The sequence below is a fragment of the Marmota monax genome, unplaced genomic scaffold (genome assembly GCF_021218885.2).
Source record: "Marmota monax isolate L192 unplaced genomic scaffold, Marmota_monax_Labrador192_F-V1.1 WCK01_AAM20220418_F8-fsc00013, whole genome shotgun sequence".
Lineage (NCBI taxonomy): Eukaryota > Metazoa > Chordata > Mammalia > Rodentia > Sciuridae > Marmota > Marmota monax.
In genome coordinates this window covers 78,952-89,339 of record NW_026692202.1, presented here as the reverse complement: position 1 = coordinate 89,339, position 10,388 = coordinate 78,952, and positions in this window count along the sequence as shown.

The following is a 10,388-nucleotide window of genomic DNA, read 5'->3' as shown; positions in this document are numbered from 1 at the left end:
CATCTCCTCCTGCCTATGTATATCTTGTTGCTGTGTCTCTATTGATTAAATATTATGAACTCATTACATCCATTCCCACTATTATGGCAGACGCAACCCTCTGAAAGCAGGAGCTACAATTTTCTAAGATCCTGGGTACAATATGGTTTTTAATGTGCTGCTGGGCTCACAGAGAGCAAAGAAACTCTCCAAAGTCCAAAGAAACAAGCATCTGGCTGAAATCCAGGTAGCAGGTCATAGGGTGGGGCAAAGTCCAACATTTACCACCCCCCAACCCCTCCACACACCCCCATGCCAATTGTAAGGTGTAAAACCAAAGTCACATCTCCTGCCTTAATCCCTGACCATTGAAGAGGGTTAATTCAGTCCTCTGGATTCTGGAAGAAACAAACAAAAACCTCTTCTGGAGTAAATACCTTCAGGATTCTCACAAATCAAACAAAATTCAGAATAAGAATCAAAGATCACCAAACCACAAAAGAATAAGCCACCATATGTAAGAGAAAACGGAAACAATAAATTTATATTTCCAGGACTTTAGTACTGAATGCAAAATGTGAAATATATGGAATGTTTTTAAAAATCCAAGATGGAATTATAACTGTGTAGATATACCAAGGAATTGTAAAATATGATCAAGCAGATTTGGGAAAGAGACAAGTAAAACACTTAAAAATGAAAAATATAATTGTTGAAATTAAACACTCTGTGGTAGAATTAAACACTAAATCAGACACAGTAGAGGGCTTGTGGGGGGGAGCTGTATAGCTCAGTGGTAAAGTACTTGCCTGGCATGTGCAAAACCCTGGGTTCAATCTCCAACAACACGAAAAAGGAGGAGGAGGAGGAGGAGAAGGAGGAGGAGAAACACAGTTTAAAAGAGAATTATTTAACTAATAAGCCTGAAGAAATTATCCAGAATCAGGCTGGGGTTGTGGCTTAGCGGTAGAGTGCTCACCTAGCATGTGTGGAGGCCCTGGGTTCGATCCTCAGCACCACATATAAATAAATAAAACAAAGGTATGTGTCCACCTACAACTTAACAAAATATTTTTAAAAAGAAAGAAAGTTTCCAGAATATAGCACAGAGAAACAGAAAGATAGAAAATATGAAATAGGGATTAAGACATTGGAGGACAGAATGAGAAGGCTTAATGCACTTTACAACAGGAGTTCCAGAAAAGGCTAGAGAGAATAAATGAAAGGCAGTATTCAAATGAATAAGAATAATAAGAGTTTCTATAACTGATGAGAAATATTAGTCCCCAAATACAGGAAGTACCACCTATGCCATGCAAGATAAGTTTTAGAAATCTACTCCCAGACACATTGCAACAAAAACGCAGAATGCAAAACTCAAAAAGAAGCTCTTAAAGGAAACAAGAATAAAAAGCCCATAATCTACAAAGAAACAACAGTTAGATTGTAACAGACACCTTTATACAGAACCCAGCGTACTATAGAATATCTTCAAAGTGAAAGAGAAAAAACCAGAGAACTGCATGTGATGCAACACTACTTTTAAGAATGAGTGGGAAGTAGATTTTTCAAATAAGCATCATTATGTATGAACAAGAAAATGAGCAATACGAGGGGTGAGACGCTTAAGCTTCTTTATGAGCACACCTCAGGAATCCTTTCATGTGAAAAACAGATTTAATATGAGGTTAACATTTACTGAGTTGAGTGACAAGGAGACTTTTTCATGTTCCTTCACTCTGGGAATTCAAGAAACAATTGAGTTATTGGTGGTTTAAAATGTCACAGAGCAGTAATCACAATGTGCTTCCCACTCTCAATTACTTCAAGTATTCTCCGATTTTGAGGCTATTCTTGAGAACTAAAATGTTTTTCTAGGATATATTGTGTAGTTTCCACGTGCTCAGCCTGACTAATGCATTAGTCACAGGCTCCATGAGAGACTAAGCAAAGTAAGTCTGTATCTCTGGAACAACCTTGCTTCCCAACTAAGAGTTCTCCACTCCCACCAATTATCTCCCCTGCTGCCATCTCTGAAACTGCTTCTCTCCCTAAACAGGAGACACTTTTTGAGTAGGGACTTGCTGCTTCTTGAAGCCTTTTAGTTCGGTAAAAAAATCTCCATCCTCCCTCTTGTGCAGAATTTCTCCCTGGATTTCTCACTCCTTATCCTATCATCTCTTGTCTATTGGTAGGAAAATGTGTGCACCCAACTGTTAAGAGAACTGAAAACAAGAAACTCAGAAGAAAACTTAGATGAAGTTGATGCCACTCGAACAAAGATATTTTATTTATTTAATTAATTTTTTTGTAGTTGTAGATGAACAGAATGCCTTTATTTTATTTGTTTATTTTTATGTGGTGCTGAGGATGGAACCCTGTGCCTCACGCATGCTAGGCAAGTCCTCTCTCACTGAGCTACAGCCCCAGCCCTGAACAAAGATATTTTAAGCCAGGCTTTTTGTAACATGGGACAGTGTAAGCCAGCCCAAGACCCAACCATCAGGAACTAGCTTAGCAAATTTTGGCAAAATAAGAAAATAAATTGATGATAAATAAAGGGAATGTGGGAGTAGTGGCTTCAGGGAGATTATGAAGCTATCAAGTTGTTTATATGAACTTATGTCAACTAATAAACACGCAGACTCAATTATGCACAAGGGTTACAACTCTGTAATAATCAGGCAGATACAGAGCTAAGAATTAAATATAGAATCTTCTAACTTAGTAAACTTATGAATGAAAGCACTTTTATATTGTTTTGCTGCCCCCATGATTCTTGAATGTTTTTCCATACAAAGGGGGCTGCTACATTTTTATTTAGAATGGTGGACTGAAAAACATATGATGATAGAAATGAAGAAAATCATGAAGAATGCTTAACTGTTTCCGATCACTGAACTTGGACAAATTCCAGTCATCTTTGTCCTGGCTAAATTATGTCTGTAGAGGGCTAGGAAGGGCGCTAGAGAAGGAATTCACTGTGACCATGTTCAATCATTGGTATCCTAACTCCATGTTTCCACTGCAGTGGAGGGAGAGCATGACGTCCTTGTGGGTCCACAGGCAAGGCACTCCACTACACAAGCCTAGAGTCCAAATGCTTGGAGTACCCCAGTTGTGTTTAAGTTTTGTTATCTTTTTGTTTGTTTGGAATCAGAGTCTCACTGTGTTGACCAGACTGGTCTCCAACTTCTAGACTCAAGTGATCCTTCTATTCCAACTTCCCAAGGAGCTGGGACCACAGGCACACACTACCATGTCCAGCTCCTGCTTAAAGATTGGTTCAAATGCTTAATTTATCTTTTCACAATTATGTTCTATGTTGGGCATCCTACTATAAAATAATAAAACAAGGTCATGGAAGGAAAAAATTATAATATATAATTCTAATTCTCTCTCTCTCTCTCTCTCTCTCTCTATATATATATATATATATATATATAATAAGTTTACATATATATAATTATATATATTATATATTTATATATATAGTAGAGTCCCAACAGGAGATAGGAACTACACAGTAACTTCTACAAGAAAAGTTAACTTTAAAGAATTATTACCAGGGAGACTGGAGTTATAATTGATGGGCTAATGAGAGGCAAAGAGAGCCCTAAAAAAATATAGGAATAGCAGAGTTAGGGAGTAGTTACCATCATCTCCCCTAGAGCTAAAATAGAGCATTAAAGAAAAGACCACCTGATCCCAAGGCTGAGTGCCAGGACTCAAGGGAGTGGGTCAGAATAAGGCTCCTTGGAAGGCGGAAAATTCACAAAGGACCTTACTGGTGAGACTTACCTGCTCTCCGGAGTGCTGAAGAAGCCATCTGCCACAAAAGTGCTCAAGGTGGGGTTGAGAATGTCGCTCAGTGGTAGAGTGCTCGTCTAGCATGTATGAGGCCCTGTGTTCAATTCCCAGTACTGCAAAAAATAAAAAAGTAAAAATAAACCTGCCCAAGGTGGTGCTAGGGAAGCCTTCCAAGGGGGTCTTTAAGCCCTCTCCTGCTAAGCTGAAGCGAAGAGGCAACAAACTGATGACTGTCACAGTAAATCAAACTGTTGGAAGGAGCTTGGGCCATACAAATGTTCCTTACAGGGTGGGAACCCTAGATTTTCCTATCAGAGAGCTACGCTAGTTCTGCACTTCCTTCCTTCTATACAACACCTGTTGGCTCTCCATCTTAGTCATTAGGATTACACATCAGGCCCTAGAATATATATTTATTTTTGTCTGCCACCAGGCAGCCTGGACTTTCAGACATAGTAAGGAAAATAATGAGCTAAGAATACTGCAAAAATGTGTCGTAGTTAAATAAAATGCCGATATCATGGTTCTCAAGTTTCTGTAACATACGGTTCCACCATGTTGTGATTAAGAGCATGGTCTCTCAACTACTTGCTAATTGCATAACCTTGGACGAATTACCTCGCCTCTCAGTGCCTCAATTTCCCCATCTGTAATGTGGGAAAAATAGTAATATTTTCTTCAGAGGGTCATTGAGAGCATGAAATGAATTGATATTAGGTTTGTAGGACAGAGCTTAGCATCTAGTAAGCATTGCATGTCACATTGTATTAGTATCTGAGAATAGCAATACCCTCTCCCATGTGCACCTACACCTCATGAGTCTAACCCTAACCCTAACCCTACGATCTCTCCCATGTTCCTTTCCTAGAATGTTAATCTTCCTCACACACGGCTCCTAAGGGTCACCTGGGCACAGCACACCCACAGAATCACGCTGTGAGTCCATCACTACCACCGGTCGTGCAGGACAGCCAGCTCACTCTTCTGTCATCAATGCCAGACGAAAAGCTGAAAGCCAAAACAAGTCCTGGCCCTCACATCCCTGATCCAAACAGCCTGGGGCCTGGCAGTGCCAGTAGAAGACCCTGAAAAGAAAAACAACCCCAAACAGTGCACAGGCTTGTCTTTGTCACGGCTGACCCCGCTCACAGCCTGGCACGGAAACAGAGCCGCTTTATGAGAAAATGCCTTTCTTTCCACTCGGTAATTGAATCCAGTTGTGGATTGAGGTTGCACGTTAATGGGGTTTAAGAAAGGTTTGCCTCTCAGACACATCCACTCCTGCTGAGCCACCTTTTCTTAATTAAATTGTAATTAAGCAAGGTCCTAAAACATCCATGGACAATATCATCCTTCGGGATGGGACCCACACCCCCACCCAAGAAATATGCTGGGAATCCTTTAGGCTAACCTCCTGGGGGAGTCCAACACAACCCCTCTGATACTGAATTGGGTCTTCTGCAAATAGCAAAGGGACCGCTTCACAGAACAGCCAAATTTTCAGAACACATCAGTTGACTTTGACATAGTTCCCCTTGGAGGGGGCTCTCCGTATCTGATGAACATATTTCTCCTGGAGATCCCTAATGGGGAAGAGTTTCACTGTGGCCAGGACAGGATGTTTCAGGGTCAGATTTGGTTGCATCTTGTCCCGTGGCTATTGCTGCCTGCTGACAGCATGAGACCCTCTGTTGATGAAACGAAGCAGTCCCTGTTCTAGCAACTGCCACCCACGTCAGGACAGCAAGTCTTACACCACCCAGCTGGAATCCTGCCCTGGAGCCCTCAGGGGCACAGATTCAAAGGTCTTTGTCAGAAACTCTTCAGTAGAGCAGGCTTAAAAAAAAATTTTTTTTTAAGTTTTTAATTTTTTTCAACAGTTCATCTTGCAATGATGAATGTTCCACATGGGAAGTACAGTGGGATATGGGTTCAATTAGAAAGAGTAAAGTTTCTTTTATAGACATAAAGCAAAGTGAGTCCTTGGGCATCCACTCTGTGCCCAGGACTCTGGTTGGGTAGAAGCTACAAAGTGTGCGATGGTCCTTCCTGTTCTCAGGCACCTCTTGTGCCCCCCTCCAGCCTCTCCCTGGAAGGCTTTTCCATCTGTGTCAGTTAGGGTGCTGGGCAAGAAACAAATGGCACATGGAAACTCATGGCAGAGCTCAGCAAGGGGATTGTTTGCAAAGGTGTGGGCAGGGTGTGGGGAAGCCATAGGATGGGTCTGTGCTATTAGTAACAGTGGGCAGTTACCACCCCAGCCTGAGTGTGAAGGGGAAGGATCAAGTCCTAGATCCAAAGAGAAAGAAAAGTGTAGAAAGCACCTCCTAACTAGACCTGGGACACAGCCACTGGAGCAACCCCACAGCAAGCAGCAGCAAATGAATTCCCACCCCTAGAACCCCTGATCTTGGTTCTCCTGCAAGGATTCCCCACTGGGGTTGCACATCAGAAGCCAGAGGGCAATGGGACCTGTGGATGGAGCCATACAGATCAGCCTGGTCATTGTTCACCGGCTCCTGGTATCTTCCCAGGTATATGTACAAACACATTCATTCCTTCTTTCTTGTATTTCTTCAGGAAAAAAAAAAAGTACATCATATACCTATTATGTGCCAGGCCTTAAAGTATAAAGGGGAGTAAGACCTAGTTCCTGCTTTCTAGAAGCTCCCAGGTACAGTATGTTCTGGGTGCCTCCCACCAGCTCTTTCAGATCCATCCTCTGCCCTGCTCATGTCCCAAGAGGCTGACTGTACAGTGCCATCCACAGGTCCCATTGCCCTCTGGCTTCTAGTGGGCTCCTCCAGTAGGGGGACTCCTCCAGCAGGGAACCCCTATAGGAGAACAGAGGTCAGGGTCAGAGGGGTGGGATTTGCCTGCTCCTTATTGTGTGTTTGCTCCAGTGGCTGTGTCACAAGTGACTGTGCTACTTACCAAAACATTCACAGCAAAGAGGGTTCGGCAGCCTGGAGTAAGTGGTAGGGAGAAGGGGGAAAGCTGAGTCTTAAAGGAGTCCATGGCTAGGTCCGTGGGGAAGGCATTTTGGGAGAAGGAAACAGCGTGAGGAAGAGCCTGGAGCCAGGAATGAGTACACTGAATCCATGAAACAAGAGCCCAGTGTGTCGCCTCTGGGGTGGAAGGTTTGTGCAGAGAGCAGGAGACATCAGGGGAATCGGAGCAGAGTGTGCACTGGGTGGTGGAGGCCAAGGAGTCTGGGCTGGACCTGCATGCAGTGGACAGGCACGGAGACCTGGGCAACTCAACAGCAGTGGAAAGTTGGGAGGGACAAAGACCAGAGGTTCCAGATAAGGATGCCTGGACTCACCTGGAGAAGAAAGGACCGAGGTGTGACATGAGAAAGAAGCAAAGGATTTGGTGACTCGCTGGCACTGGCAGGGAAGATGAATAAGAAAAGAGGCCATTGTCACTGCAAGAGGCTAAGGCTGAGGCTGGAAAATTACAGCACTGGTGGCACACAGCTTTGCTGAGTGTGACCTTGGTCTCTCCTGGGACCAACCTGGTCTGTGGTCACCCCTACGGTGCTAAACACTGTCTCCACAGGAGGACTGGGCTCCTGGAGGTCCTCGGACCTCCACAGACTGAGTGAGCACCCCCAACCCTCTTTAGTCCTCAAAACAGAACCTCAGCCTTGGCCTGGGGGAGTCCCACCTAAGCACCCTTCTCCACTCCTGCAGCCCAACTGGGTCAGGCTGAAAAACCCCACCCTGAGATCCCCTGACCAGCCCTGTCTCTCTGATTTGGGGAAGTGACACTTGGTGACCCTCAGAGAGAAACCAGGCCTTCTCTGTCATTGGAACCAGCAGCTCATGTGCACAACATGTAATGGGAGTAGGGGGAGCTCCAGGCCTCCCTGAGCGCTTCCCTTTGTCATTGCTGCACAGCTAAGTCACAGATCCCCTTGTCACCTGGCTTGTGTGCCAAAGTGGGAGGATTTTCCCTGGAGCCCTTGGGACCACATTGCCTCTACTGGAACACCTTGAAGGATGGAAGGTAGAAGAGAAAGGCAGGCATCAGCACTGAAATCTCCGTTGATTTTCCAAAATCGGGTGGTGTGTTAGCTTTTCATCATTGTGACAAAATACCCAAGGGAAAAAAAGAAAGATTTCAGCTCATGGTTTCAGAGGGTTCAGTCCATGGTCACTTGGCCCTTTGCTTTGGGCCTTTGGCAAGGCCAAATGTCATGGTGGAGAGTGCATGGTAGAGTAACACTGCTCACATTTTGGTGCCAGGAAGCAAGAGGAAGAGCCAGGGTCCCACTATCCTCCTTGGTGGCACACCGGGGTCCCACTATCCTCCTTGGGGGCACACCTGGGTCCCACTATCCTCCTTGAGGGCATACCTGGGTCCCACTCTCCCCCTTGGGGGCACACCTGGGTCCCACTATCCTCCTTGAGGGCACACCTGGGTCCCACTATCCTCCTTGGTGGCACACCTGGGTCCCACTCTCCTCCTTGAGAGTACACCCGGGTCCCACTATCCTCTTTGAGGGCACACCCCCAGAGAACTAACTCCCTTCTAGTAGGCCCCACCTCTCCAGTAAAGCTATTAGCTGAGGACAAGACTTTAACACATGAGCCTTTGGGGGACATTTAGATCCAAACCTTAGCACATGGGGATGAGCAAGGAAGAAATGAAGACAAAAATTCTTTGAGTGAAGCTCTGCCTAGACTATTGGAGCCCAGAGTTTCTAAATTTGTAATAACTGAGGGCTGGGGCTGGATGGACTGTGGAGAGCTAAAATGCTGAGACACAACACTCAGTGCTTCAGGGCCTCCAGCTAGGGTACAGTACCCCTGAACCCCATATTCCTTAGTTTGCCATAGCAAATAACCACAACAAACATGGTGGCTTAAGACAACGGAAACTAATTCTCTCAGAGTTCCAGAAGGCAGAAGTCTGAGATCAAGATGATGCTATGCAGCCCACCCCACAAAGGCCCTTCCAGGAATTCCTTGGCTGGCAACTACATCACTTCCGTCTCTGCCTTTGTCTTCCCATAGCCTTCTCCTAGTCTGTCTTCTCCTCTCCCATCTCTTACAAGGATCATTTTCATTGGATTCAGGGCCCACATGGATAATCCAGATGATCTCAAGATCTTTAATTAATTATTTCTGCAAAGACCCTCTTTCTATCTAAGGTCACATGCACAGGTCCAGGGACTGGGACATGGACATATCTTTTGGGGGCCAACATTCCATCAATTACTGATCACCTCCCTCTTCATTCTCTCCTTCCCTTGGGTCTCTCACTCTACCAAGAAACATGTTTGAGCTTTCTCATCAAAAATAAATAGATAAAGTGTTTCTACCCTGCCACTTTCCCAGGCTGCTCTTCACTTGTTTACCAGGCTGTTCTTCACCTGTTCTTCATTTAAACCGTCAAGTTGCTCCAAGGAGTGGTCTGCATGGCTACTTCAATTTCTGAAATACCACTTGCTCTTTTCCCCACTTACATTTTTTTGGGAGCAGTAGGGTGGTACTAGGAATTCAACCCAGGGACATTTGACCATTGAGCCACATCCACAGTCCTATTTTGTATTTTATTTAGAGACAGAGTTTCACAGAGTTGCTTTGTGCCTTGCTTTTGCTGAGGCTGGCTTTGAACTCACGATCCTCCTGCCTCAGCCTCTGGAGCCACTGGGATTACAAACATGTGCCACTGTGCCTGGCTTCCCCACTTACTTTTTATTATGATAATGTTTCAAGCTTAGAGAACAATGCAAAGAACAGTATGGTGTTTTTTTTTTTTTTTAAAGAGAGAGAGAGAGAGAGAGAATTTTTTAATATTTATTTTTTAGTTTTGGCGGACACAACATCTTTGTTTGTATGTGGTGCTGAGGATCGAACCCGGGCCACACGCATGCCAGGCGAGCGAGCTACAGCTTGAGCCACATCCCCAGCCCCAGAACAGTATGATTTTTAGTCCACATTTTTCTCCCATTTAATTTCTTGTGGTAAAACATAACATAAAATTTATCATTGCAACCATTTTGAAGAGTGTGATAAATCAGAGGCATTAATTACTCCCATTTTCTTTTCCTTTTTTTTTTTTTTTTTTTAGTGGCTGGGAATCAAGCTCAGGGCCTTGTGCATGCAGGCAAGCACCCATTTACTCTTGAAGGCTTTGTAACTTGGCTTTGACCTTCACCATGTCCATTAAGCTTTCTCAAAGATTACCAGCTTCCATTTCAACCTTCACAGCCTCTTACCAAATTGGGAACTGCCGACCATGACAACCCCTTTCCTAAAGCTCCTCCCTCAGCTTCCTAGACCCCTGTTCTCTTGTTCTCTACTATTACTGTAAACCTTCCCATCACCACCCCTGTTTTCTAAATAAGGATTTCTTCAAGGACCTGTTCTAGTTCCCCTTGGCTTTTATTGCTTCCTTGGAAACCTCTTCTAGTCTTATCCAGTGTGAGGGCTTCATCTAACTCCTCAATGCAGACCACTCTGTTTGGGTGGCAGGGTGTTTTGTTGTTGTTGTTTATGTTTTGGTACCAGGGATGGAACCCGAGGGGGCGGGGGGGGGGGGCCGCTTAACCACTGAGCCACATCCCAAGGCCTTCCCCACTTTTTTTT